General features: G+C 44.9%; 1 pseudogene; it reads right to left on the minus strand.

Annotated features, from left to right (window-relative positions):
* Nucleotides 1–14,015: 14,015 nt before the first annotated feature.
* On the minus strand, nt 14,016–25,365 carry LOC137775806 (keratin, type II cytoskeletal 6A-like; annotated as a pseudogene).
* Between the last annotated feature and the right edge of the window lie 1,407 nt (nt 25,366–26,772).

Here is a 26,772-nt window from a genome sequence, read left to right on the forward strand (position 1 = left end):
CTAGTCACAACTTGATCAGCCGATGAATGAGAAGCAGGTAAATTGCTTTCAGTCTCGTCCTAATCATGCATCTTAAAATGGACTCAGAAAACACTGCCTCATTTCTAAACCGCTCTCTTAGGCCTGGGACCAACTCCCTCTTGTCCAAACATCTTGTGTCAACCCCAGCGACTGCGGTTCACTGTTTCCTGTTCCTTTCTGTCCCTTAGGTGCGCATCTTATTCCTGAGCACTTTCTGGGCAATTATCGCCCCTCCCAACCCCGTCCCCAGCTCAAGCAGTCCCTCCAGATCTTGAAAATCCTGCTCTACACTCATCTTTATCAGGAGTCCACCCGTTTTGATTGCCCCTTTATTTTACTCTGAAGCTGCCATCTCTATCGCATGGGTCACACACGACATCCTGGGGCGTCAGTGTGTGTGTCCGTGCGTGCACGTACGTCCTGTCCATTCCTGTATAACGTGACCCTCAAGGCCAGGTCTTCTGCCTGCGTGGAGAGTAGTTGAGAGAGTGGGAAGATGGGTTTGAATCCCAGCTCTGCCGCTTCCTAGTGGTGAGACATGGGGCCAGTCATGAAACTTCTCTGGGCCTCAGTGTGGGTGTCTGTAAAGTGGGGTTTGTGATGACTATTCATGGCAAAACAGCTTTTGCAACGCTGAGGACATGTAAATGCTGAGCCAATGTTTGTTGTGTCTTCTTTCCTGATATAATCACGCATGTGTGAAGGAAGTGCCAGCAGGGCGTCTGTCCTGAGCAAGGCCTGCGGGGATTCGAGAGAAGCACAATACACATTCTTTTTCTTTAATAACAGGCTTGTGGTCCTGTTGGGAAGACAAAATGAAAGCACACTGAGTAACTTATGAAAAGGTGGTACGCAGTAAAACACCACCTCTTGGCTCTGTTTCAGGTTGCCTTATTCCAGAAGTCTCCCTGATTGGCCACTTTTCCTATTGATGGCCAAGGATCCTGACCCTTTAATCCTTCATCAAAAAGCCCCAGTGGCTACACTGAGTAGAGGACTTGTTTTTTGTTTTTTGTTTTTTGGGTTGTTTTCCCTGTTAGTCTTTAAAAAAATTTTTTAAAAAGATTTTATACAATTTTAAAAGGTTACTTTCCATTTACAGTTATTACAAAATATTGGCTATAGTCTTCGTGTTGTAAAATACATCCTTGTAGCCTATCTTACACTCAATAATAGTTTGGACCTCCCACTCCCTCACCCCTATATTGCCCCTCCTCACTGGTAACCACTAGTTTGTTCTCTATAACTGTGAGTCTGCTTCTTCTTTTGTTATAGTCACTAGTTTGTTGTATTTTTTAGATTCCACATATAAGTGATATCATACAGTATTTGTCTTTCTCTCTGACTTATTGCACTTAGCATAATGCCCTCCAAGTCCATCCATGTTGCTGCAAATGGCAAAATTTCATTCTTTTTTATGGCTGAGGAGTATTCCAGTGTATATATATACCACATCTTCTTTATCCATTCATCTGTTGATGGACACTTAGGTTGCTTCCATATTTTGGCAATTGTAAATAATGCTGCAATGAACATAAACACATGGAGGTTAAACAATATGTTACTAAGCAATCAATGGATCATGGAAAAAATTAAAGAGGAAATCAAAAATTACTTAGAGACACGGGACTTCCCTGGTGGCGCAGTGGTTAAGAATCTGCCTGCCAATGCAGGGGACATGGGTTCGAGCCCTGGTCCAGGAAGATCCCACATGCCGCGGAGCAACCAAGCCCGTTCACCACAACTACTGAGCCTGCACTCTAGAGCCCAGGAGCCACAACCCCTGAGCCTGCATGCCACAACTACTGAAGCTGGCACACCTAGAGCCCGTGCTCCACACCAAGAGAATCCACTGCAATGAGAAGCCCGCACACCGCAAGGAAGAGTAGCTCCCACTCGCTGCAACTAGAGAAAGCTCGCGCGCAGCACCGAAGACCCAATGCAGCCAAAAGTTAAAAATAAATAAATAAATTTATATTTTAAAAAATACCTAGAGACAAATGAAAATGAAAACATGATGATCCAAACCCTATGGGATGCAGTAAAAGCAGTTCTTCTTTTTTTTTTATTCTTTAAAAATCAAAGTATAGTTGATTTACAATATTTCATACATACAGCAAAGTGATTCAGTTTTAAGCAAAAGCAGTTTTAAGAGGGAAGATTATAGTGATCCCTGTTGGTCTTGTTGACTGTGCCCTCCAGCCCCTATCCATCTAAATTGATAAGGAGTCTCCAAGCCTTCTCCGTCCCCTTTTGTCTTCATCTCACATCCCGGGGGCGGGGGTGGGGGCGGAGTCAGACAGAGAAATATTTAGATCTTCTTTTGTCTTGGTGACTTCTTGCTTCTTGCAGTGGCTTTGGAGGATGAGAGAGGGAGAGAGAAGCTGAAATGTATGCCGTCTCTGTTTTGTCGATGAGGAAACTGAGTCCCCGCTTGGTAAATGAAGGAGACCAACATTGCCGAGCTAGAGAGAAGCAGAGCCACATTCCGTGGTCTCTCCACACAGGGGTCCTTTCAGAGGTGCAGGTGATGGGTTGGCAGATGCTCGCCAGCCTCAAGCAGCAGCTTGGCACTCGGAGCGGCAGTTCTCTCTTTTCTGGGCTATTTCCTCCTTGGGGCTGAGGCCAGGGAATGGGCCCCTCCTCCATCGAGAGGTTTTTTGACAGTCTCAGTTTCCACAGGGAACCCGTGAATCATAGCTTTTGTTGATACAGGCCAGGAGGAGCACAGGAGTTCTCTTGCCTGGTTGCCCACGGGTCCAGATCCCAGCTGGGGTGGTGAATGCGTCTGCGGTGGAAAGAATAATCGTCTTTGTGTTCTGTACTCGTGGCATGATGATCTTTCTCCCAGAAGAAGGGACACTTATTTCCTGAGCCATGCTGAGGAAACTCTTCAGAGCTTTCCAGGGAACAAAAGCTGGTGAAGGGTCAAGGCTGGGAGGGCCTTCGCTGGCCCGTCCACGGGACTGGGGGTCACCGCAGCTCTTGCCCATCAAGCTTCCTGTGCGGAGTATGCTCCAGGCTGCCTTCCCTCCTGGGTCGTGTTTTTCTTTCCCAAACCCTCTCCTGGGAGCCCATTCCAGGCATTGCCGTCTCATCCTGTTTCCAATCTTGTCTCCCTTGGCCATCACCTCTTGTCTGGGGTTGCCCACTTCCTTCCTTCCCTCCCTCCTCTCTCTAATTTTCCCACCTGGACCGTTGTTTCCAAAGCTAGATTGTCTTACTCGTTGACTTTGGTGAAGTAGATGGGAACAGATATGTCTTGCCTCTCTTTCTCCTTCACTCCCCCTCCTGTGACCTTTGACCTTCACTGTGACCTTTACCCTGGTGGACAATGTCTACCTGAATGCCTAGGGCACCCCGGCCTCCCACTTTAAAACCTCAGAACTTAGAGACTATGACACCTCTGCTTTCCTTCCTGCCAACGAGGTTTCTTGTTTCGATTTTTAACCTCCTTTATAATTCTGCTTTGAACTCTCCCCGCAAGAAGCCTTCTCAGATAAACTGTGCCCAAGACCAGCCCCTTCACACCTGTTCCCTGAGCAGGCCTGTGTGTGGCTTGCACATCAGCGTATTGTTCCTCCTGCCTTGGTTTCCTGGTGGTCTGGAGGGTTGGGGTGTGTCCCCTTTCCCCTGCCCTGCCTCGTAGCACCCTACAGAGAATTGTGACTGCGGCTCACTGGACATAGGTTGTCTAATTTAAAGAAGAGCTTTAGGAACATATTCCTTTCTGTTCTCCAGATCTCCTGAGTTTCTCCAACACTGTACTGTTGGGTCTGTCTGGGAGGAGTTTTCTTGAGGCTTGAGGAGCCGTGGATTCAAAACCTATAGTATGGGCTCTGGTGCCCAAGGCTGGGAGCGCCAAACTCCTCCACTTCCCTGTTCCTACACCGTCTGCTTGGGTTGGTCTCTCCCATCCTCAGAGGGATGCTGGGGCTTTTGGCTGTGGTGGATTTCAAGGAGACTGACCCGAGGTGGCAACCAGGGCTTGAAGTCAGGGGAAGAGGGGAGGAAAACATGGAGGCACACCTCCCAAGGCCATGGGGGTGGGGGGCACACCAAGGAGCTTTGGCTTCCAACCAGGCCAGGGCTGGAGTAGGGCAGGCTGGAGGGGGCAGAGGGGATTGGATCATCCTCTCGAGCAGGCTGGCTGATGCTCAGAGCCAGGGTCCCTGGGTACAGTGTCCAAGTCCCCAGGCCTCAGCCACCCACCCCCAATCCCTCAATATTCTAGATCCCTCCCAGACAGCCCTCTCCTACTGTCTCAAGGAGTTCTGCTTGTAGTTAAAAACTATTTATTAGCACTTGCTATATGCCGGGTGTTTACTGATCCAGGCACAGGAGATATAGCAGTGAACAAAGCAGACAAACCCCTTCCCTCCCGGAGCTCACACTGAAAGAGAAAGGGGGTTGGGGCCATCTGGAGGTTCAGTCACAACCTGAGTCTTACAACTTCTGGGGACTGAGTACAGAGATGATAATTCTGTTGCAGTGGTACCTGAGACATCCCACCAGAAACACTCTCCAACTTTGACTGTTCCTGCCGGGGCAGCTGACTACCTCAACACTTGGCGTCTCTAACAGGCACCACCCAGCCTGCCTGTACAGGGGTCAGACCTTCCACCACATGGCCCCTTTGCTCCTGCATTCAGTGGCAACCATTCCTCTCCAAAGGGACTAAACGTGCCAATTGACCTCAAGAAACCACCGAGATTCAGGACTTGGGATGTGTACTTGTGCACGGCAAGACCTTACCTGATCTGCTCCCCTCCATTGCCCACGTAACCAGGGCTTTCACTCAGGTCTAGATTCAATGGGCAGGTACAGAGCCTGGTGCAGGTGGGCAGGTGGCCCTCAAGGCCCCTTCCTCAATTTTAGCAGCAAATTGGAGTGCTCTTTCCATTCAAGCTTGTGCTTAAGAGAAGCAAGATGGAGCAGCCCCTTCCCTCCATGATCAAGAGCTTCAGACACACCCAGCAGATGTGCACGTACAAAGCATGGATGGACACATGGCCACCCACGTCCTAAGAACATTCACGAGACGATAATCTACACATGAATGTGGTGTCGACTGGGTGCGTCGGGCTAGAGAGGTGAAGCAAAGGAGCAGAGTCAATCTTTAGAGCTGAGGGAGGCTCAGAGAGGACGAAACCAAGGACAGGAGCCACTGAAGGCCACACAGTCATCTGGTAGACCAGCCAGAGCTCCCGATCCCTTCTGATGCCTTTTGCCCCGAACCTCCCTCACATCATAGAGCCAGTGAGAAAAGCCCCCTTTGCCTGGGAAGCACAGCTGGGGTTCTTCCTGGAGGGAGGGGGTGGTACGATGCCAGTGTCTCAAGGGCCCTCACAGTGCCCCCCCCTCCCCACAGAAAGCATCTGGAAGGATTCATATATGTCTTGGCCATCTGCCTCTGACCATCTTAATGTCCTCCCGTGTCCCCAGGAGGGGGCACTTCACCAAGTCTCTCTGGTTGGTGCTGAGGAGGAGCTGCCAAACGGGGATGCTGCTGGGAGAGGAAAGTGGGGGAGCAATGGGATGCCCCTGCGGCTCTTCCTGGGCCATCAGTGAACAGATGGAATCCTAGGAATCCCGGTGAGGTAAACGTGGTACGTCGTCATGGTCTGTGGGCACAGGCTGGGTGGGCTGGGCGATACTCGAGCACCGAGGGAGGCTCTTTACACCATCCCATTGGCTCATTACTGGGCTTGGGGGTTGCTGTTGAGGGTGGGTGTGTGTGTCACCAGCTGGGAAGAAACAGCCGGATGTGTCAACCTCACCCCTGTGCTAGGCTGGGCACTGCCCAGTGTCTCGTGGGCTTGGATGTCATGGAAACGCTTTCTTCCTTCCTTCCTGCTTTCTAGTCTCATCCTCTCAGCCCCAGTTATTTTGACCTGAGCCTTCAGACAAGATGTAGTTGTTCATTTATTCATTCAACAAATGTCTGTGGAACTTACAATGTACTAGGCACTGGGATACCAGAGTGAGGGGGGTCCCATTACCAACACATCCAGGGAACGGACCATTAGGATAGTGTCGCCGTATGGATAGGAGTAGGCATAGGATGTGCACGGGGAGCTCTGACACAGCTGCCAGGTGTCTAGGAGGCCAGGCCATGACCCTGGGGTGTAGACCCCAGGCCCTTGCTTTCACCTCAGCTCCAGAAAAGTTCATGAAGTACGTGTTACAGAGGTCCCTATTTTATGGATGAGGAGAGTGAGGCCTAGAGTCCCACAGGAATTTGAGAGTAAATCTGGAGTTAGGACTCTTGTCCCCTGTCCCCCAGCACAGGACTTGTGCCCATGCCACCCTGATCCCTGCCGGATAAAAGGCTCTGCATGGTTCCCACCCCCAGGGGCTTGCTGGGCTGTGAGAAAGATAAAATTGATGTACTTATATGAAACAATAAAAGTCATGTAAAGTGGCATACAACAGAATTTAAAAAGGTGAAATTCAGACAGTGAGCGGCATGACTGAATGCAGGATAGATGTTGAAGTCTGCAGACAAGCCTTGCTCTCCCTGCTGGCTCCAAGGACCACATTTTGGGTGCACACAAGAGGACGCAACCTCCTGAACGTGGGAGGAGAGGCTGGGGGAGCCGGCTTGGTTGAACATTTCTCACTGATAAATCACAGAGTGATTCCATTCACGGATCCTTGAGATGGGATTGCATTGATCTGCTGAATGCACACCCACCTTGTCTGTAAAGCTGCATTACTGTCTAAAACCTTTTGGTGACACATTATTTACCTGGGTATTTCCACAGGCAGGAGTTTCTGGATGTGGGGCTGTGTTCTCCACCATCCCCTGGAGGGCGGGGCCTGCGGAGCATCCAGCCTTGGCCTCGGAGTCCCTGTCTCATTCTGGACTGCCTGACACCCAGCTGACCTGCAGGCACCGTGTGAGCATACGCTGATGATGAGGATGGTGACAATGATGATGGTGTTGGGAAACCAAGAGCCATTAAGCTGGGAGCGATTGGCTCCAGGTAACTGGAGAGCAGATAGCTCTCCATGCTCTGCTTTAACAGGGTAAATATTCAAAAGCCCAGACACAGAGGGGTGAAAAATTAAGATCTGTGACCTGTTACTGCAAAAGAATTCGTCTCTTTGAAGAAGGACTCAGCGGAGGACTCTTGCAACTGGTCAGCTCTTCTTGCGTGCACTCAAAGTGTGATTGACTGATACGCAGCTTCCCTGGAGGGCTTCTAGGAAAAGCCCTCTGCAAAACCAGGTGTATTTCTGGAATCGGATGGAATGAAATAGTTTTCACAAAACAGACCAGCGTCATGTCTGTGCTGCAGGTTACACTGAGTGGCCAGGGCGCTGCTCTCACCTTCCTTCCTGGAAAAGGGCTAAAATGGTGTATGATCCCACAGGCAGACGCCTCAGTGCCCTCTGGTGATTCTCCTCCGGTGGATATTCTAGATATGCTCCCATCAGGCCAATGAGAAACACTAATTCCTTTTAAAGGAATGCTTCAATGTGCTTTCCACTTGCCCCGAGCACTGGTTTATTAAGCAAGAGTTGGCCAGCCTGGAGTGAGCCCAGAGGTGAAAATGATGAAGGTATTGGGAAATAGGAGGTGTGAGGGGAGACGAAAGGCATGATGCAAGGAGGTCAATCTGTTTCTTCGGCTTTGTTGTAGCCACCAGGGAATAGAATACACTTAAACTAAGCAAGAGGAATTCAACTCAGTAACAAAGGGCTTCTACTGTCTAATGGTAAACAAGGAAATCCTCTCTCCAGGGAAGTCATGAGATTTCTGATTCTTTCTGGAATGATTGAGAGGGTGCGATTCTGCAATAAATGGAGTTCTTTTTGTTTGCTTGTTTTGTTTTGTTTTTCTGGAGCATTTAACGTCTCTGTGAGATTAGCACCTATACGCTGTACCCTGATAAGGTTGTTTAGGTATCATGGTATTTTATGGATTTAGTTCTAAAATGTGGTTTCCCTACATTTTCAAAAACTGCCCTTCACTTGAAGGAATTGACAGCCTCTCTGAAGTTGGACCTGCCACTGTTCACGTACCTTTATGCTTTGCATGCATGCACCACTCTTGCCTCTTAATTTACATGGTGTGTGTGTGTGTGTGTGTGTGTGTGTGTGTGTGTGTGTGTGTGTGTGTGTTTATGGGTGTAGTTCTGGCTCTGTCAAGTGAGAGGGATTTTTCTTCAAGGGTAGGCACATAATTCAGTTGAATCCAACATGAGCTTAATAATGTACCTACCTGCCTTTCAATTATCTGCAGTGTCTAAAAGCTAGCTCTGCCACAGGTAACCTTACACTGTATTGCTGAGTGACTTTGCTGGGTGGCTGAGTGACATAGAGCATATATGAGCAAATAATGAGGTTTGGAAAACATGTTTTTAGATGAGAGTAATACAGGCTAAAGACAGTCATACTCCACTCATCACTCCTACATCACCAAGGAATAAACGAGAGGTCAGAGCGGGGAAAATAAGGCTGCAGAGACTGGTAAGGTTCTCAGGAGGAGGAAAGACAAAATAAAGCTTGGATGGAGTCCAGAGCTGGGGGAGGAGAGAACGGGATGCTGTGCCAGCTTGGGCAAAAGCAGTCATTCCTCATCCTCCCAGTGTGGGCTGGCATTCTCAGCCTCAAGGGCAACACTCCTTGGTGTTTGCCCTCGGTGCGGGGTATGTCACCAGCTGATGTCATGAGCCAGCAGATGTCCCGTTGAGGAGAGGAGCCCACTCCTGTGTTTGCTCTTAGCACCCTAGCGCAATGGCATCTCCACTGGAGGGCAAGCACAGCCGGGAAGGGCTGGAGTGATGGGGGAGGCCAGGTCGACCCCTCCTGGTCCACACCTGCACCTCTCCCCACGGCCAGAGGGGGAACTGATGGAGCCAGAGTCCAAGGGTGATACCGCACCGCCCTAGCACTGGGGAATAGTGAAGATTACGAAAGGAGGCAGGTCGGTCCTTGCATCCTGGCTCTGCCTCTTTCTTGTCACTTCATCATCAGAACTGGGATAAAGTTTAGCAAGGTGATTGGTACAGGAATCAGTAACTCTCATGCACTACCTTCCAGTGATTAGAAAATATGACAGAAGAGGTCCTAATTCACAACAAAAAACTGTAAGATCCCTAGGGGAACCTAATAGCAACAGCAACCACAAAACAAAATGCACAAGAATAAGAAGAAAACATTGAAAACAAACAAGCAATGAGTAGAAATCACTGTATCAGAAACCATCATGGAATAGAAAGCTTTATGATAAAATGTTTTTGTTGTTTATGTGAAATTCAAGTTCCACTAGGCAGGCTCTATTTTGTCTGGTGGCCCTATTCATAGCTGACTGGGATAGTAATGCCTGCCCTGAAGGTCAAGCTGCTGGCATGTAGCTGGCCTCCACAGAACTGGGGACATATCTGGCCTTCATTCCAGGGTGGTGAGAGAAGCCTGTAAGTAACCTGCTGTCATGGAGCTTTTCACATGGGGAGGGGGAACCAGAGTCTGTGCCTGGCTCATTGGGAAGTTTCCCCAACAGCTTTTGGGATTTTGTACAGCTTGGTAGTTCCTGACCTCTGCTTCCATCATTCCCTTGACTCAAACCCTACAGCTGCATAATAGTAGGGTAGGGTGGTCACTAATTCTCAGAAGTCTTCCCCAGATCCAAAACTTCTGCCTAGTGACCTGCTCAGCTGCAAGTCCCTTGCACACCTGTGGACCACCATGGCATAAGGCTAGATTGCAACTTGATCCATGATCCAGGGCAGAGGGTCTCTGCTGTGGCTCCAAATTAGCAAAAATTATTATAATTGAATTGGTAATTGTTGTTCCTATGGAATTTTTCCTTGCTTTTTATTCTTCTGCATACAGGTAGCACCTGGTTGGAAAGCCTGATGAGCCAAATTCTAGAATAAGCTTGTGTAAACTTGGCCTAAAAATCTGTTTCTGTCTAAACGTCAAAATCGTAACCCTGACACTGATATCTGGGAAGATTTGAATAAACCTCTAACATCTGTTTTGCTTGTCAAAACTTGTATAGAATTTTACACTGAAAACGGCTGTTGGATATCCTATCACAAAAGGAGAATGTTCCCAGCCATAACCGCCTCCATGCTAATCTGTGTCATCTGTTAACCTGGACCATCTTTCTTTTTTTTTTAATTAATTTTTATTGGAGTATAGTTGCTTTACACTGTTGTGTTACTGTCTACTGTACAGCAAAGTGAATCAGCTATACTCATACATATGTCCCCTCTTTTTTGGATTTCCTTCCCATTTAGGTCACTATAGAGCACTGAGTAGAGTTCCCTGTGCTATACAGTAGGTTCTCAATAGTTATCTATTCTATACATAGTATCAATAGTGTATATATGTCAATCCCAATCTCCCAATTCATCCCACTCCCCCCTTTTCCCCTTGGTATCCATATGTTTGTTCTACATCTGTGTCTCTATTTCTGCTTTGCAAATAAGATCATCTATACCAGTTTTCTAGATTCCACATATATGCATTAATATACAATATTTGTTTTTCTCTTTCTGACTTATCTCACTCTGTATGACAGGCTCTAGGTCCATCCACATCTCTACAAATGACCCAATTTCATTTCTTTCTATGGTTGAGTAATATTCCATTGTATATATGTACCACAGCTTCTTTATCCATTCCTCTGTTGATGGACATTTAGGTTGCTTCCATGTCCTGGCTATTGTAAATAGTGCTGCAGTGAACACTGGGGTGCATGTGTCTTTTTGAATTACGGTTTTCTCTGGGTATATGCCCAGTAGTGGGATTGCTGGGTCATATGGTAATTCTATTTTAGTTTTTTAAGGAACCTGCCTACTGTTCTCCATGGTGGCTGCATCAATTTACGTTCCCACCAACAGTGCAAGAGGGTTCCCTTTTCTCCACACCCTCCAGCATTTATTGTTTGTAGATTATTTGTTGATGGCCATTCTGACTGGTGTGAAGTGACACCTCACTGTAGATTTGATTTGCATTTTTCTAATAATTAGTGATCTTGAGCATCTTTTCATGTGTTTGTTGGCCATCTGTTTGTCTTCTTTGGAGAAATGTCTATTTAGATCTTTCCACCCATGTTTTGATTGTGTTGTTTGTTTTTTTGGTATTGAGCTGCATGAGCTGTTTGTATAGTTTGGAGATTAATCCTTTGTCAGTTTCTCCATGTGTAAACATTTTCTCCCCTTCTAAGTGTTGTCTTTTCGTCTTGTTTATGGTTTCCTTTGCTGTGCAAAAGCTTTTAAGTTTCATTAGGTCCCATTTGTTTATTTTTGTTTTTATTTCCATTACTCTAGGAGGTGAGTCATAAAAGATCTTGCTGTGATTTATGTCAAAGAGTGTTTCTCCTATGTTTTCCTCTAAGAGTCTTATAGTGTCCAGTCTTACATTTAGATCTTTAATCCATTTTGAGTTCATTTTTGTGTATGGTGTTAGGAATTGTTCTAATTTCATTCGTTTACATGTAGTTGTCCAGTTTTCCCAGCATCATTTATTGAAGAGGCTGCCTTTTCTCCATTGTATATTCTTGCCTCCTTTATCATAGATTAGGTGACCATAGGTGCATGGATTTATCTCTGGGCTTTCTATCCTGTACCATTGATCTATATTTCTGTTTTTGTGCCAGTACTGTCTTGATTACTGTAGCTTTGTAGTATAGTTTGAAGTTGGGGAGCCTGATTCCTCCAGTTCCATTTTTCTTTATCAAGATTGCTTTGGCTATTTGGGGTCTTTTGTGTTTCCATACAAATTGTAAAATTTTTTGTTCTAATTCTCTGGAAAATGCCATTGGTAATTTGATAGGGATTTCATTCAAACTGTAGATTGCTTTGGGTAGCATAGTCATTTTCACAATATTGATTCTTCCACTCCAGGAGCATGGTATATCTCTCCATCTGTCTGTGTCATCTTAGATTTCTTTCATCAGTGTTTTATAGTTTTCTGCATACAGGTCTTTTGTCTCCTTAGGTAGGTTTACTCCTAGGTATTTTATTCTTTTTGTTGCAATAGTAAGTGGGACTGTTTCCTTAATTTCTCTTTCTGACCTTTCATTGTTAGTGTATAGGAATGCAAGAGATTTCTGTGCATTAATTTTGTATCCTGAAAGGAGAAATTACAACTGACACCACAGAAGTACAAAGGATCATAAGAGACTACTACAAGCAACTATATGCCAATAAAATGGACAACCTGGAAGAAATGGATAAATTCTTGGAAAGGTACAACTTTCCAAGACTGAACCAAGAAGAATTAGAAAATATAAACAGACCAATCACAAGTAATGAAATCGAAACTCTAATTAAAAATCTTCCAACAAACAAAAGTCCAGGACCAGATGGCTTTATAGGCAAATTCTATCAAACATTTAGAGAAGAGTTAACAACTATCCTTCTCAAACTCTTTCAAAAAATTTCAGAAGGAGGAACACTCCCAAACTCGTTCTATGAGGCCACCGTCACCCTATATCTTTTTGAATTATAGTTTTGTCTGGCTATATGCCCAAGAGTGGGATTGCTGGATCACATGGTAATTCTATTTTTAGTTTTCTGAGGAGCGCACATACTGTTTTCCACAGTGGCTGCACCAACTTACATTCCAACCAATAATGTAGTAGGGTTCCCTTTTCTCCACACCCTCTCCAGCATTTGTTATTTGTAGACTTTTTAATGATGGCCCTTCTGACCAGAGTGAGGTGGTACCTCATTGCAGTTTTGATTTGCATTTCTCTAGTAATTAGCCATGTTGAGCATCTTTTTATGTGCCTATTGGCCATTTGTATTTCTCCTTTGGAGAAATGTCTCTTTAGGTCTTCTGCCCATTTTTTGATTGGGTTGTTTGTTTCTTTGTTGTTGAGTTGTTTGTATATTTTGGAAATTAAGCCCTTTTCAGTCGCATTGTTTGCAAATATTTTCTCCCATTCTGTAGGTTGTATTTGCATTTTGTTTATGTTTTCCTTTGCTGTGCAGAAGCTTGTAAGTTTGATTAGGTCCCATTTGTTTATTTTTGGTTTTATTTCTATTGCTTTGGGAGACTGACCTAAGAAAACATTGGTATGATTTATGTCAGAGAATGTTTTGCCTATGTTCTCTTATAGGAGTTTTATGGTCTTATGTTTAAGTCTTTAAGCCATTTTTAGTTTGTTTTTGTGTATGGTGAGAAGGCGTGTTCTAACTTCATTGATTTACATGCAGCTGTCCAGCTTTCCCAACACCACTTGCTGAAGAGACTCTCTCAAAGACTCCATTTTGAGAAAAAACCCTGAGTGGCAGAGGGCTGAATAGTAGTTGGTAGTCACCCACCCACAGAATAACTGAGTATCACATGATGTTGACTGATAGAGTTGGGTATGAAGCAGGGTAAGTTGTCAGTGGGGCTGAGAGGTGGTTCTCCAAAGATGAGGATCACTGAGTGGGTTGAGTAAGTTTCAGAACCAGTACATAATCAACACTACAATCTAACACAGAATCTTTATATTAGAAATCTGCTTTATTCAACACAACAAAAGAAAGCAAAGAGAGCAGAGAAAAACATTGTAGGGATATAACTGCAGCTGAGAGGGTGGTGTCAATACCATTTAGGGACACTGCATGGGAAGATAACTTATTTGTTCTGTGGGGAACTCCTGAGTCTAGCTAGAATGGGCAGGACAGTTAAAGGGAAGATTCCCTGCTCTGTTTTCATGATCTCTATTGTCAGTGTTCAAGGAGGGCATAGGTCATTTTCTTCCTAGAATCATGGTAGACTGATGAAACTGATAATAAGATGGGAACATCAGTAGGATGCCTACATATGTTCATGACACTGATTGTTGACCTTCTGATAGTGAGTAATGGAGGTTCGGGTGAAGCCAGTATAGACGGAGGAAATGAGGACTTAGCCACTTCTGCTCTAACTCATAGGCCAAGAGAAGTCGGAGACAGGAGAGAAGCAGCAACCTGAGAAGGGGGCAATGCAGCTGGATGGGGGGCTGAGACAATGTGGGACCAAGTACCAACAGGAGGACTTCAGTGCTTGTAGTTCTTCCTGCTGGAGGAGGAGGTGGTGGTGTATTTGACGGTGGAACTGCTGCCCCTGGAGGAGCTGAGGCCACCCACTATGGCTCTGCCACTGCCGGAACTGAAGCCACCTCCAACGCTGTGACCACTGCTGTAGGAATAGCCACTGCCTCCGCCCAGGCCTAAGCTACTGCTGACACCACTGACACTGCCATAGCCACTGGAGATGGTGGACTGCATGTGGCCATGGTCTGTCTCAGATCAGTCTCTGGATCATGTGGTTGAGCTCAGCAGTCTCCTGCTTGGTGTTGTACATGTCATCCCCTTGTCTATGTACCTTGACCTGCAGCTCCTTACACTGTAGTCCAGAAGAATAGAGAAGCAGTGTGCATGCGGGTAGATAAAGTGTTTATGGGCTTTCACATGCCAAAAATGGCTGTCAATTCCCAGCCATCTAATAAACTCACACCAAACGATGCGACATCTCTAGAAATAGTAGATGGCACAAGATTATTTGCTGCTGCACTATTGAATAGTTCTGTAGGATCATTGAGCACCTACTTTTTCAATAAACTAGTGATGTTCTTAGTGATATCTAAGGGATTTCACAATCAGGAAGAGGTTGAAGGCAAAACTCAGTAGGGCAATGTCATTAAACTCTTTTTTCTTTTTATTCAATAGGCCTAACTGTAAATTCTTTAATTGTCTACGTGAACTGAGCAATGACAGACCTCCTATGAAATCATCCAGGGTCATTGTATTTCAAACTCCACTCAAAAAACTGCGGTAGGCTGGTGCAGCTGAGTGTAACCACCTGGGGCGGGGGCATGTGGGAAGCATGCAGTCTTAGCCGGAGGTAACTCCTGGAGGAGACAGTGTGTCTCTCACAAAAAGCAAAGCCCTTACCCTTGACTTGGAATGCACTCTTTTTCCCAGGCCTGTGGAATGTAAAAGAGATTAGCAAAGCTATCTCAAGCCAGGAGACCTCAGGGAACTGAGAGTCCTGGTTGTTCCTTATGGCTGGGGGCTGTGTGTGTGCCTGCTTAAGGGAAGATAAGGTTCAAGGATAGTTGTTGTAAACTTGTTGACGTCCATGGTGGTGACTGAACTGAGACGATAAGCAATTCTATGGGTTCACTGTCTAATAATGAGTTCCTGTTCTGTCTATATAAGATTCAGTAGATTCTAAATAAAGTGCCTTGCAGCCATGAGTTGTCTTGGTCCTTCTGACCCCATACTCACGGTGCTATTCAGTCCTTTACCCCTCTCCGTCGGGACCTGGAAGACCCCCTGCGGTGGCTGGACCGTCGCAGGGGCACAGGATTTCTCTCCCGTTGCTGGCAACTGCTCACCTTGGTCTGGTGTAAGGACTTGGCCTCAGCCTGCCTCATTTGAGCAATCTCTCCATGTAGGCCTTTGACCTCAGAAATGGTGCTGTCCACGTCCACATTATGATTGTTGCCCACGGCGAGGACCACAGAAACGTCTGAGCTGTAGGATTGCATCTGAGAGCACTCCTACCAGATACAGATCGTTAGTACCTCTGCTTCCAGTGATATATATCTATGAGATCCAACTCCCAAACATTCCATCCACTCAGCCTCCTAAGCGGAAAAACGAACAAACAGGGTGAGGTTCTCTCCATCTCAAAGTAAGAACATAAGTGATCAATTTGATCATTAAGGGTATTTATCTTGGTGTGCAGTTCAACCTCATTCATGCAGCATCCACGTCCTGGGAAAGGAGGAACAATTCGGAGTCAGCCGACCCCTACTCCCAGCCCACCCAATATCTTCTCCTCCCATGTGTGGGCTCTGCCAGCCTTCAACAAAAGAAAGGGGACACCTAATATTGCTAAGCTCACCTTCCTCAGTGTTACAGGTTCATTCGGTGCTGTTGCAGGCTTACTGATTTCTTCTTCATTTCCAGAGAGGATGATGAAAGATGCTTGAGCCAGTGAGTAAAGGATTTTGAAAGAGCCAATGGAAATTTTCATTTCCATTGGATATTTTTTCCTAAGCAATCATGCCCTCAACTGGACCTAGTCACTTGGTAGATTTGAAGTGTGGGCTTCAGAAAACTGAGCTCACTTCTCTCCTGTAACTCAACTTGTTCTTGAAGTCCTCCACCAGATCCTGCACGTGTCTGAGCTCTGAGTCTGGGCAGCCACTAAAGAAGAGGAGAGATTCCTTCCACCCCCTGAGGTTGTTGATGTACTGCTCAAATGTAGGCACCAGGGTCAGCCTCACGGGCTTGGATCCCTGCTGCTGAGGGAGGGTCCACTTGGTATCCAGGCCCTTGTTCTGCTACTCCAGGAACCACACCTGCAGGAAGGCAAGAGAGTCCTTTGCTAGACATAGAAAGAAAGGAACAGGTATCTGTATTACCAGGTTTCCAAGTAGGCTGGGGTGGTGTCCATGGTGCTGGGCTACTAAGGGAATATACAGAGGCTCAGATTGGGAGGTAGGCTCCCCTGATATTCTTCCTTCTAAACCAGCAGATCTCATTGATGAAATTCCCCCATAGACTTTTGAGCTGTTCCTGCCCTACAAGTTATTGTGCCTATCAGTGATTTTTTCATCACTTCCTCTCTTTCTCTTGACAAGCAGAATCAAAAGTGTAATTTAAAATAGTTTTTACCTGATGTATTATACAAAGCTTTTATTTTCTAAAATAAAAAGGATGTTAAATGATATCTAATGATTAGATTCTAATCTAAACTCCCATTTAGTGCATGTATCTCTTCTAAAACACTCTTGATAGATGGTCATACTCTGTTTCTAGAATAACTTTTTTTTAAAAAAACAAATTATAAGGTTGGGGAGAAGATGGCGGAAGAGTAAGACGCGGAGATCACCTTCCTTCCCACAGATAGGGTAGAAATACATCTACACGTGGAACTGCTCCTACAGAACACCCACTGAACGCTGGCAGAAAACGTCAGACCTCCCAAAAGGCAAGAAACTCCCCCCGTACTTGGGTAGGGCAAAAGAAAAAAGAAATAACAGAGACAAAAGAATAGGGACGGCACCTGCACCAGTGGGAGGGAGCTGTGAAGGAGGAAAGATTTCCACGCACTAGGAAGGACCTTCGCGGGCAGAGACTGCGGGTGGCAGAGGGGGGAAGCTTCGGAGCCACGGAGGAGAGCGCAGCAACAGGGGTGCGGAGGGCAAAGCGGAGAGATTCCGGCACGGAGGCTCGGCGCCGACCAGCACTCACCAGCCCGAGAGGCTTGTCTGCTCACCCGCCGGGGCGGGCGGGGCTGGGAGCTGAGGCTCAGGCTTCGGTCGGATCCCAGGGAGAGGGCTGGGGTTGGCGGCGTGAACACAGCCTGAAGGGGTTAGTGCACCACAGCTAGCCGGGAGGGAGTCCGGGAAAAAGTCTGCAGCTGCCGAAGAGGCAAGAGACTTTTTCTTCCCTCTTTGTTTCCTGGTGCGCGAGGAGAGGGGATTCAGAGCGCCGCCTAAACGAACTCCAGAGACGGGCGCGAGCCGCGGCTATCAGCGCGGATCCCACAGCAACAGGGGCGCAGAGGAAAAAGCGGAGAGATTCCCGCACAGAGGCTCGGCGCCGAGCAGCGCTCACCAGCCCGAGAGGCTTGTCTGCTCCCCCGCCGGGGCGGGTGGGGCTGGGAGCTGAGGCTCGGGCTTCGGTCGGATCCCAGGGAGAGGACTGGGGTTGGCGGCGTGAACACAGCCTGAAGGGGTTAGCGCACCACAGCTGGCTGGGAGGGAGACCGGGAAAAAGTCTGCAGCTGCCGAAGAGGCAAGAGACTTTTTCTTGCTTCTTTGTTTCGCAGCGCGCAAGGAGAGGGGATTCAGAGCGCCGCCTAAACGAACTCCAGAGACTGGCGCGAGCCGCGGCTATCAGCGCGGACCCCAGAGGCGGGCGTGAGACGCTGGGGCTGCTGCTGCCGCCTCCAAAAATCCTGTGTGCGAGCACAGGTCACTCGCCACACCGCCCCTCCCGGGAGCCTGTGCAGCCCGCCACTGCCAGGGTCCTGTGATCCAGGGACAACTTCCCCGGGAGAACGCACTGTGCGCCTCAGGCTGCTGCAACGTCACGCTGGCCTCTGACGCCGCAGGCTCGCCCCGCCTCCTCCGTACCCCTCCCTCCCCGCGGCCTGGGTGAGCCAGAGCCCCCGAAGCAGCTGCTCCTTTAACCCCGTCCTGTCTGGGCGGGGAACAGACACCCTCAGGCGACCTACATGCAGAGGCGGGTCCAAATCCAAAGCTGAACCCCGGGAGCTGTGCGAACAGAGAAGAGAAGGGGAAATCTCTCCCAGTAGCATCAGAAGCAGTGGATTAAAACTCCACAAACAACTTGATGTGCCTGCATCTGCTGAATACCTGAATAGACAACGAATCATCCCAAATTCAGGAGGTGGACTTTGGGAGCAGGATATATTAATTTTTCCCCTTTTCCTTTTTTTGTGAGTGTATATGTATATGCTTCTGGGTGAGATTTTGTCTGTATAGCTTTGCTTTATAATAGCTTTATTTTACTTCACTATATTATAGCCTCTTTCTTTCTTTCTTTCTTTCTTTCTTTCTATTTTTTCTCCCTTTTACTCTGAGCCGTGTGGACGAAAGGCTCTTGGTGCTCCAGCCAGGCATCAGGGCCGTACCTCTGAGGTGGGAGAGCCAACTTCAGGACACTGGTCCACAAGAGACCTCCCAGCTCCACGTAATACCAAACGGCAAAAATCTCTCAGAGATCTCCATCTCAACATCAAGACCCAGCATCACTCAATGACCAGCAAGCTACAGTGCTGAACACCCTATGCCAAACAACTAGCAAGACAGGAACACAGCCCCATCCATTAGCAGAGAGGCTGCCTAAAATCATAATAAGGCCACAGACACCCCAAAATACACCACCAGACGTGGACGTGCCCACCAGAAAGACAAGATCCAGCCTCATCCACCAGAACTCAGGCACTAGTTCCCTCCACCAGGAAGCCTTCACAACCCACTGAACCAACCTTAGCCACTGGGGACAGATACCAAAAACAACGGGAACTACGAACCTGCAGCCTGTGAAAAGGAGATCCCAAACACAGTAAGATAAGCAAAATGAGACGACAGAAAAACACACAGCAGATGAAGGAACAGGGTCAAAACACACCAGACTTAACAAATGAAGAGGAAATAGGTAGTCTACCTGAAAAAGAATTCAGAATAATGATAGTAAGGATGATCCAAAATCTGGGAAATAGAATAGACAAAATGCAAGAAACATTTAACAAGGATGTAGAAGAACTAAAGAGGAACCAAGCAACGATGAAAAACACAATAAATGAAATTAAAAATACTCTAGATGGGATCAATAGCAGAATAACTGAGGCAGAAGAAAGGATAAGTGACCTGGAAGATAAAATGGTGGAAATAACTACTGCAGAGCAGGATAAAGAAAAAAGAATGAAAAGAACTGAGGACAGTCTCAGAGACCTCTGGGACAACATTAAACGCACCAACATTCGAATTTTAGGGGTCCCAGAAGAAGAAGAGAAAAAGAAAGGGACTGAGAAAATATTTGAAGAGATTATAGTTGAAAACTTCCCTAATATGGGAAAGGAAATAGTTAACCAAGCCCTGGAAGCACAGAGAGTCCCATACAGGATAAACCCAAGGAGAAACACGCCAAGACACATATTAATCAAACTGTCAAAAATTAAATATAAGGAAGACATATTAAAGGCAGCAAGGGAAAAAAAACAAATAACACACAAGGGAATCCCCATAAGGTTAACATCTGATCTTTCAGCAGAAACTCTGCAAGCCAGAAGGGAGTGGCAGGATATACTTAAAGTGATGAAGGAGAAAAACCTACAACCAAGATTACTCTACCCAGCAAGGATCTCATTCAGATTCGATGGAGAAATTAAAACCTTTACAGACAAGCAAAAGCTGAGAGAGTTCAGCACCACCAAACCAGCTTTACAACAAATGCTAAAGGAACTTCTCTAGGCAAGAAACACAAGAGAAGGAAAACACCTACAATAACAAACCCAAAACATTTAAGAAAATGGGAATAGGAACATACATATCAATAATTACCTTGAATGTAAATGGATTAAATGCTCCCACCAAAAGACACAGGCTGGCTGAATGGATACAAAAACAAGACCCATATATATGCTGTCTACAAGAGACCCACTTCAGACCTAGAGACACATACAGACTGAAAGTGAGGGGATGGAAAAAGATATTCCATGCAAATGGAAATCAAAAGAAAGCTGGAGTAGCAATTCTCATATCAGACAAAATAGACTTTAAAATAAAGACTATTACAAGAGACAAAGAAGGACACTATATAATGATCAAGGGATCGATCCAAGAGGAAGGTATTACAATTGTAAATATTTATGCACCCAACATAGGAGCACCTCAATACATAAGGCAAATACTAACAGCCATAAAAGGGGAAATCGACAGCAACACAATCATAGTAGGGGACTTTAACACCCCACTTTCACCAATGGACAGATCATCCAAAATGAAAATAAATAAGGAAACACAAGCTTTAAATGATACATTAAACAAGATGGACTTAATTGATATTTATAGGACATTCCACCCAAAAACAACAGAATACACATTTTTCTCAAGTGCTCATGGAACATTCTCCAGGATAGATCATATCTTGGGTCACAAATCAAGCCTTGGTAAATTTAAGAAAATTGAAATCGTATCAAGTATCTTTTCCGACCACAACGCTATGAGACTAGATATCAATTACAGGAAAAGATCTGTAAAAAATACAAACACATGGAGGCTACACAATACACTACTTAATAACGAAGTGATCACTGAAGAAATCAAAGGGGAAATCAAAAAATACCTAGAAACAAATGACAATGGAGATACGACGACCCAAAACCTATGGGACGCAGCAAAAGCAGTGCTAAGAGGGAAGTTTATAGCAATACAAGCCTACCTCAAGAAACAGGAAACATCTCGAATAAACAACCTAACCTTGCACCTAAAGCAATTAGAGAAAGAAGAACAAAAAACTCCCAAAGCCAGCAGAAGGAAAGAAATCATAAAGATTAGGTCAGAAATAAATGAAAAAGAAATGAAGGAAACAATAGCAAAAATCAATGAAACTAAAAGCTGGTTCTTTGAGAAGATAAACAAAATTGATAAACCATTAGCCAGACTCATCAAGAGAAAAAGGGAGAAGACTCAAATCAATAGAATTAGAAATGAAAAAGGAGAAGTAACCACTGACACTGCAGAAATACAAACGATCATGAGAGATTACTACAAGCAACTCTATGCCAATAAAATGGACAACCTGGAAGAAATGGACAGATTCTTAGAAATGCACAAACTGCCGAGACTGAACCAGGAAGAAATAGAAAATATGAACAGACCAATCACAAGCACTGAAATTGAAACTGTGATTAAAAACCTTCCAACAAACAAAAGCCCAGGACCAGATGGCTTCACAGGCGAATTCTATCAAACATTTAGAGAAGAGCTAACACCTATCCTTCTCAAACTCTTCCAAAATATTGCAGAGGGAGGAACACTCCCAAACTCATTCTACGACGCCACCATCACCCTGATACCAAAACCAGACAAAGATGTCACAAAGAAAGAAAACTACAGGCCAATATCACTGATGAACATAGATGCAAAAATCCTCAACAAAATACTAGCAAACAGAATCCAACAGCACATTAAAAGGATCATACACCATGATCAAGTGGGGTTTATCCCAGGAATGCAAGGATTCTTCAACATACGCAAATCAATCAATGTGATACACCATATTAACAAATTGAAGGAGAAAAACCATATGATCATCTCAATAGATGCAGAGAAAGCTTTCGACAGAATTCAACACCCATTTATGATAAAAGCCCTGCAGAAAGTAGGCATAGAGGGAACTTTCCTCAACATAATAAAGGCCATATATGACAAACCCACAGCCAACATTGTCCTCAATGGTGAAAAACTGAAACCATTTCCACTAAGATCAGGAACAAGACAAGGTTGCCCACTCTCACCACTATTATTCAACATAGTTTTGGAAGTGTTAGCCACAGCAATCAGAGAAGACAAAGAAATAAAAGGAATCCAAATCGGAAAAGAAGAAGTAAAGCTGTCACTATTTGCAGATGACATGATACTATACATAGAGAATCCTAAAGATGCTACCAGAAAACTCCTAGAGCTAATCAATGAATTTGGTAAAGTAGCAGGATACAAAATTAATGCACAGAAATCTCTTGCATTTCTATACACTAATGACGAAAAATCTGAAAGTGAAATTAAGAAAACACTCCCGTTTACCATTGCAACAAAAAGAATAAAATATCTAGGAATAAACCTACCTAAGGAGACAAGAGACCTGTATACAGAAAATTATAAGACACTGATGAAAGAAATTAAAGATGATACAAATAGGTGGAGAGATATACCATGTTCCTGGATTGGAAGAATCAACATTGTGAAAATGACTCTACTACCCAAAGCAATCTACAGATTCAGTGCAATCCCTATCAAACTACCACTGGCATTTTTCACAGAACTAGAACAAAAAATTTCACAATTTGTATGGAAACACAAAAGACCCCGAATAGCCAAAGCAATCTTGAGAACGAAAAATGGAGCCGGGGGAATCAGGCTCCCTGACTTCAGACTATATTACAAAGCTTCAGTAATCAAGACAGTTTGGTACTGGCACAAAAACAGAAATATAGATCAATGGAACAGGATAGAAAGCCCAGAGATAAACCCACACACATATGGTCACCTTATCTTTGATAAAGGAGGCAAGCATATAAAGTGGAGAAAAGACAGCCTCTTCAATAAGTGGTGCTGGGAAAATTGGACAGCTACATGTAAAAGTATGAAATTAGAACACTCCCTGACACCATGCACAAAAATAAACTCAAAATGGATTAAAGACCTAAGTGTAAGGGCAGACACTATCAAACTCTTAGAGGAAAACATAGGCAGAACACTCTATGACATACATCACAGCAAGATTCTTTTTGACCCAGCTCCCAGAGAAATGGAAATAAGAACACAAATAAACAAATGGGACCTAATGAAACTTAAAAGCTTTTGCACAGCAAAGGAAACCATAAACAAGACCAAAAGACAACCATCAGAATGGGAGAAAATATTTGCAAATGAAGCAACTGACAAAGGATTAATCTCCAAGATTTACAAGGAGCTCATGCAGCTCAATAACAAAAAAACGAAAAACCCAATCCAAAAATGGGCAGAAGACCTAAACAGACATTTATCCAAAGAAGATATACAGATGGCCTACAGACACATGAAAGAATGCTCAACATCATTCATCATTAGAGAAATGCAAATCAAAACTACAATGAGATATCATCTCACACCGGTCAGAATGGCCATCATCAAAAAATCTAGAAACAATAAATGCTGGAGAGGGTGTGGAGGAAAGGGAACACTCTTGCACTGTTGGTGGGAATGTAAATTGATACAGCCACTATGGAGAACAGTATGGAGGTTCCTTAAAAAACTACAAATAGAACTACCATACGACCCAGCAATCCCACTACTGGGCATATACCCTGAGAAAACCATAGGTCAAAAAGAGTCATGTACCAAAATGTTCATTGCTGCTCTATTTACAATAGCCAGGACATGGAAGCAACCTAAATGTCCATCGACAGATGAATGGATAAAGAAGATGTGGCACATATATACAATGGAATATTACTCAGCCATAAAAAGAAATGAAATGGAGGTATTTGTAATGAGGTAGATGGAGTTAGAGTCTGTCATACAGAGTGAAGTAAGTCAGAAAGAGAAAAACAAATACAGTATGCTAACACATATATACGGAATCTAAGGGGGAAAAAAAGGCCATGAAGAACCTAGTGGCAAGACGGGAATAAAGACACAGACCTACCAGAGAATGGACTTGAGGATATGGGGAGGGGGTGGGGTGAGATGTGACAGGGTAAGAGAGTGTCATGGACATATATACACTACCAAATGTAAAATAGATAGCTAGTGGGAAGCAGCCGCATAGCACAGGGAGATCAGCTTGGTGCTTTGTGACCACCTAGAGGGGTGGGATGGGGAGGGTGGGAGGGAGGGAGATGCAAGAGGGAAGAGAAATGGGAACATATTGTATATGTATAACTGATTCACTTTGTTATAAAGCAGAAGCTAACACACCATTGTAAGGCAATTATACTTCAATAAAGATGTTTTAAAAAAAAAAAAAAAAAAGAGGGAAGAGAAATGGGAACATATTGTATATGTATAACTGATTCACTTTGTTATAAAGCAGAAGCTAACACACCATTGTAAGGCAATTATACTTCAATAAAGATGTTTAAAAAAAATTATAAATATTTGTACATCTCAAATGTTTCTTTTTCTCACCTGGATGGAAAATAATTTTACTTTTATTTTCTTCTCTTTGTTTTTCATTTTTTTTTTCTTCCTGCTGGAAAGGTAGGCCAGAACCTCAGAGAAGGTAGTGACTGGCCTTTTCTTTGTATCCCATTGTAGACCCATTAGTGGTAAGTGTTAATCCACTTCATTCTCTCTTTTCCTTTTCTTTGCTTCAGGGTTATCAAGAGTTGAGAATTCTTCCCAGGCAGGGATGAGAGACATTTAAGGGATCAGTAGTTGTAAATGATTTCCATCACCTTCTGCCTGTGGTCCACATGGAGCCTATCCTGCATCCCAGTGGAGAGCTAGCCTGAGTCCCCTCCTCCCTCTCTGCCGAGGCTCCCCCTCGTAGGACATTGGTTGAGTCTCTAGACTGGGGACTCTGAAATCCCAGTGGAGGGCAGGTGCTCCCGGCTCACCTTGTCGACGAAGGAGGCAAACTTGTCGTTGAGGGTCTTAATCTCCTCCCGCTCCTCAGTCCTGACCCGCTGGATGGTGGGGTCGATTTGCAGGTTGAGGGGAGTCAGGAGACTCTGGTTGATGGTGACCTCTTGGATGCCTCCAGGGGGACAGACGGGTATGCCAGGGCCCCAATAGCCAATACCAAAGCCAGCTCCACCACCGAGCCCAAAACCACCACTAGCTCCACTGCCAAAACCAAATCCACTCCCGCCTCCACCTCCAACGCCATAGCCGCCTCCAGCGCTGCCGCCATATCCACCACGGTAGACACAGCCGACCTCTCCGAGGGAGATCCTCTTGGAGCCCCCCACGCCATAGAGGCTGCGGCTGCCAAAGCCAGCTCCTCCACCCACTCCAGCGAGCCCACCACTGCCCCTGGAGCGGGACACGGGCACGCTGCTGAAGCCAGAGCGGCTGACCCCAGGGACTCTGGCTGAGCCGGCACTGAAGACACGGCGGCCGCTGCTTTGGCTCTTCACGGTGGATTTGGAAGTCATGGTTCCTGAAGTCGAAGAGGCTGAGGAGGGCGTGAGAGGTGGAGGGTAGAGCTGAGAGGAAAACTATGAGATAGGTTTCCAGCAGCCAGTGTACAGGGAGGAATGGGCTGGGCTCAGTCCTGGAAGGTAAGCCTGCAGGTTGGGAAGGATTGGGCTTCACAAACAGTGAGATCATACCTGGGTTATTAGAAAAGATATGAAATACGAAGACTGCTTTTTGGCTTCCTTTAGCCAGGGAAAAATTCTCCTGCCTTTGATCTTTGATTTATATCAATACAACAAGACTATTCTCAATTCACTGAGGCTAGGAGTTAGACTGTCTCAAACAAACGTTCAATATGCGTTGCTTGTGTATCAGAATGTACGTGCCTATCACCCCAATTTTGCAATTATTATGTCAAGGCCAGATTTATTTCATCCATAATTCCAATCTCATCTTTTGTAACAGCTGAGAACTTGGAAATCTAACAGCAATCTATTGCTTATGCCCTAATAGAAAGATTACCATTTCCCCAATGATTACAAATATGTTAAATTTGACTTGTTTTTTCTGTATGTAAAAATTTGAACAGATAGAAAAGTATAAGAACAACATAATAGACCCCTATTTGTCTATTAAGGATGGATACCCATCACCCAGATTTTGCAATTATTATCTCAAGGCTGACTTTATTTCATCCATAACTCCACCTACTTTCTCCATCCACCTTAAGTTATTTGAAAGGAAATTCCAGAAGAAAGGTCATATGATTTCATATTCAATTCAGTATTTATGTCTAAATGACAGACTCTTTAGAAAATGACCAAAATGGTTTTTTTACTTTATTTTATTTTTAAAAACATTTATTATTTATTTTTTTTATTATTATTTTTGGCCACAGTGCACGGCATGTGGGATCCTAGTTCTCCCTGACCAGGGATGGAACCCGAGTCCCCTGCAGTGGAAGTGCAGAGTCTCAACCACCGGACCGCCAGGGAAGTCCCCAAAATGCTATTTTTATATCTTAAAAATTTAACAGTAATTCTTTAACATCACGAAGTTTAGTGAACATTCAAATTTCCCTTTATTCTTACTTATTTTTATAATTTGTTTGTTTAATTCAGGGTCCAAATAAGGCCCATACATGTTTATTTGGATGATACATCCTTTACATCATTTAGCTCTTCATCTTTTTGGCCATTTATTTGTTAAATAAACTAGGTTAACTGTCCTGTAGAGTTTTCCATTCTTTGGCTTTTGTGATTGCATCCTCTGATGTCATTCCACATGTTACTCTCTCCTCTATATTCCTGTAATCTGGAATCTTAAATCTGGAAGAATAATAAGTTTATTTTGTGTATTTAAACTTTTCCAGAAGTAGATGTAGTTGAAAGTGTATAAGATTGAGTATTACATATATATACATC

This window comes from Eschrichtius robustus, chromosome 13, assembly GCF_028021215.1.
Source record: "Eschrichtius robustus isolate mEscRob2 chromosome 13, mEscRob2.pri, whole genome shotgun sequence".
In the NCBI taxonomy this organism is placed as follows: domain Eukaryota; kingdom Metazoa; phylum Chordata; class Mammalia; order Artiodactyla; family Eschrichtiidae; genus Eschrichtius; species Eschrichtius robustus.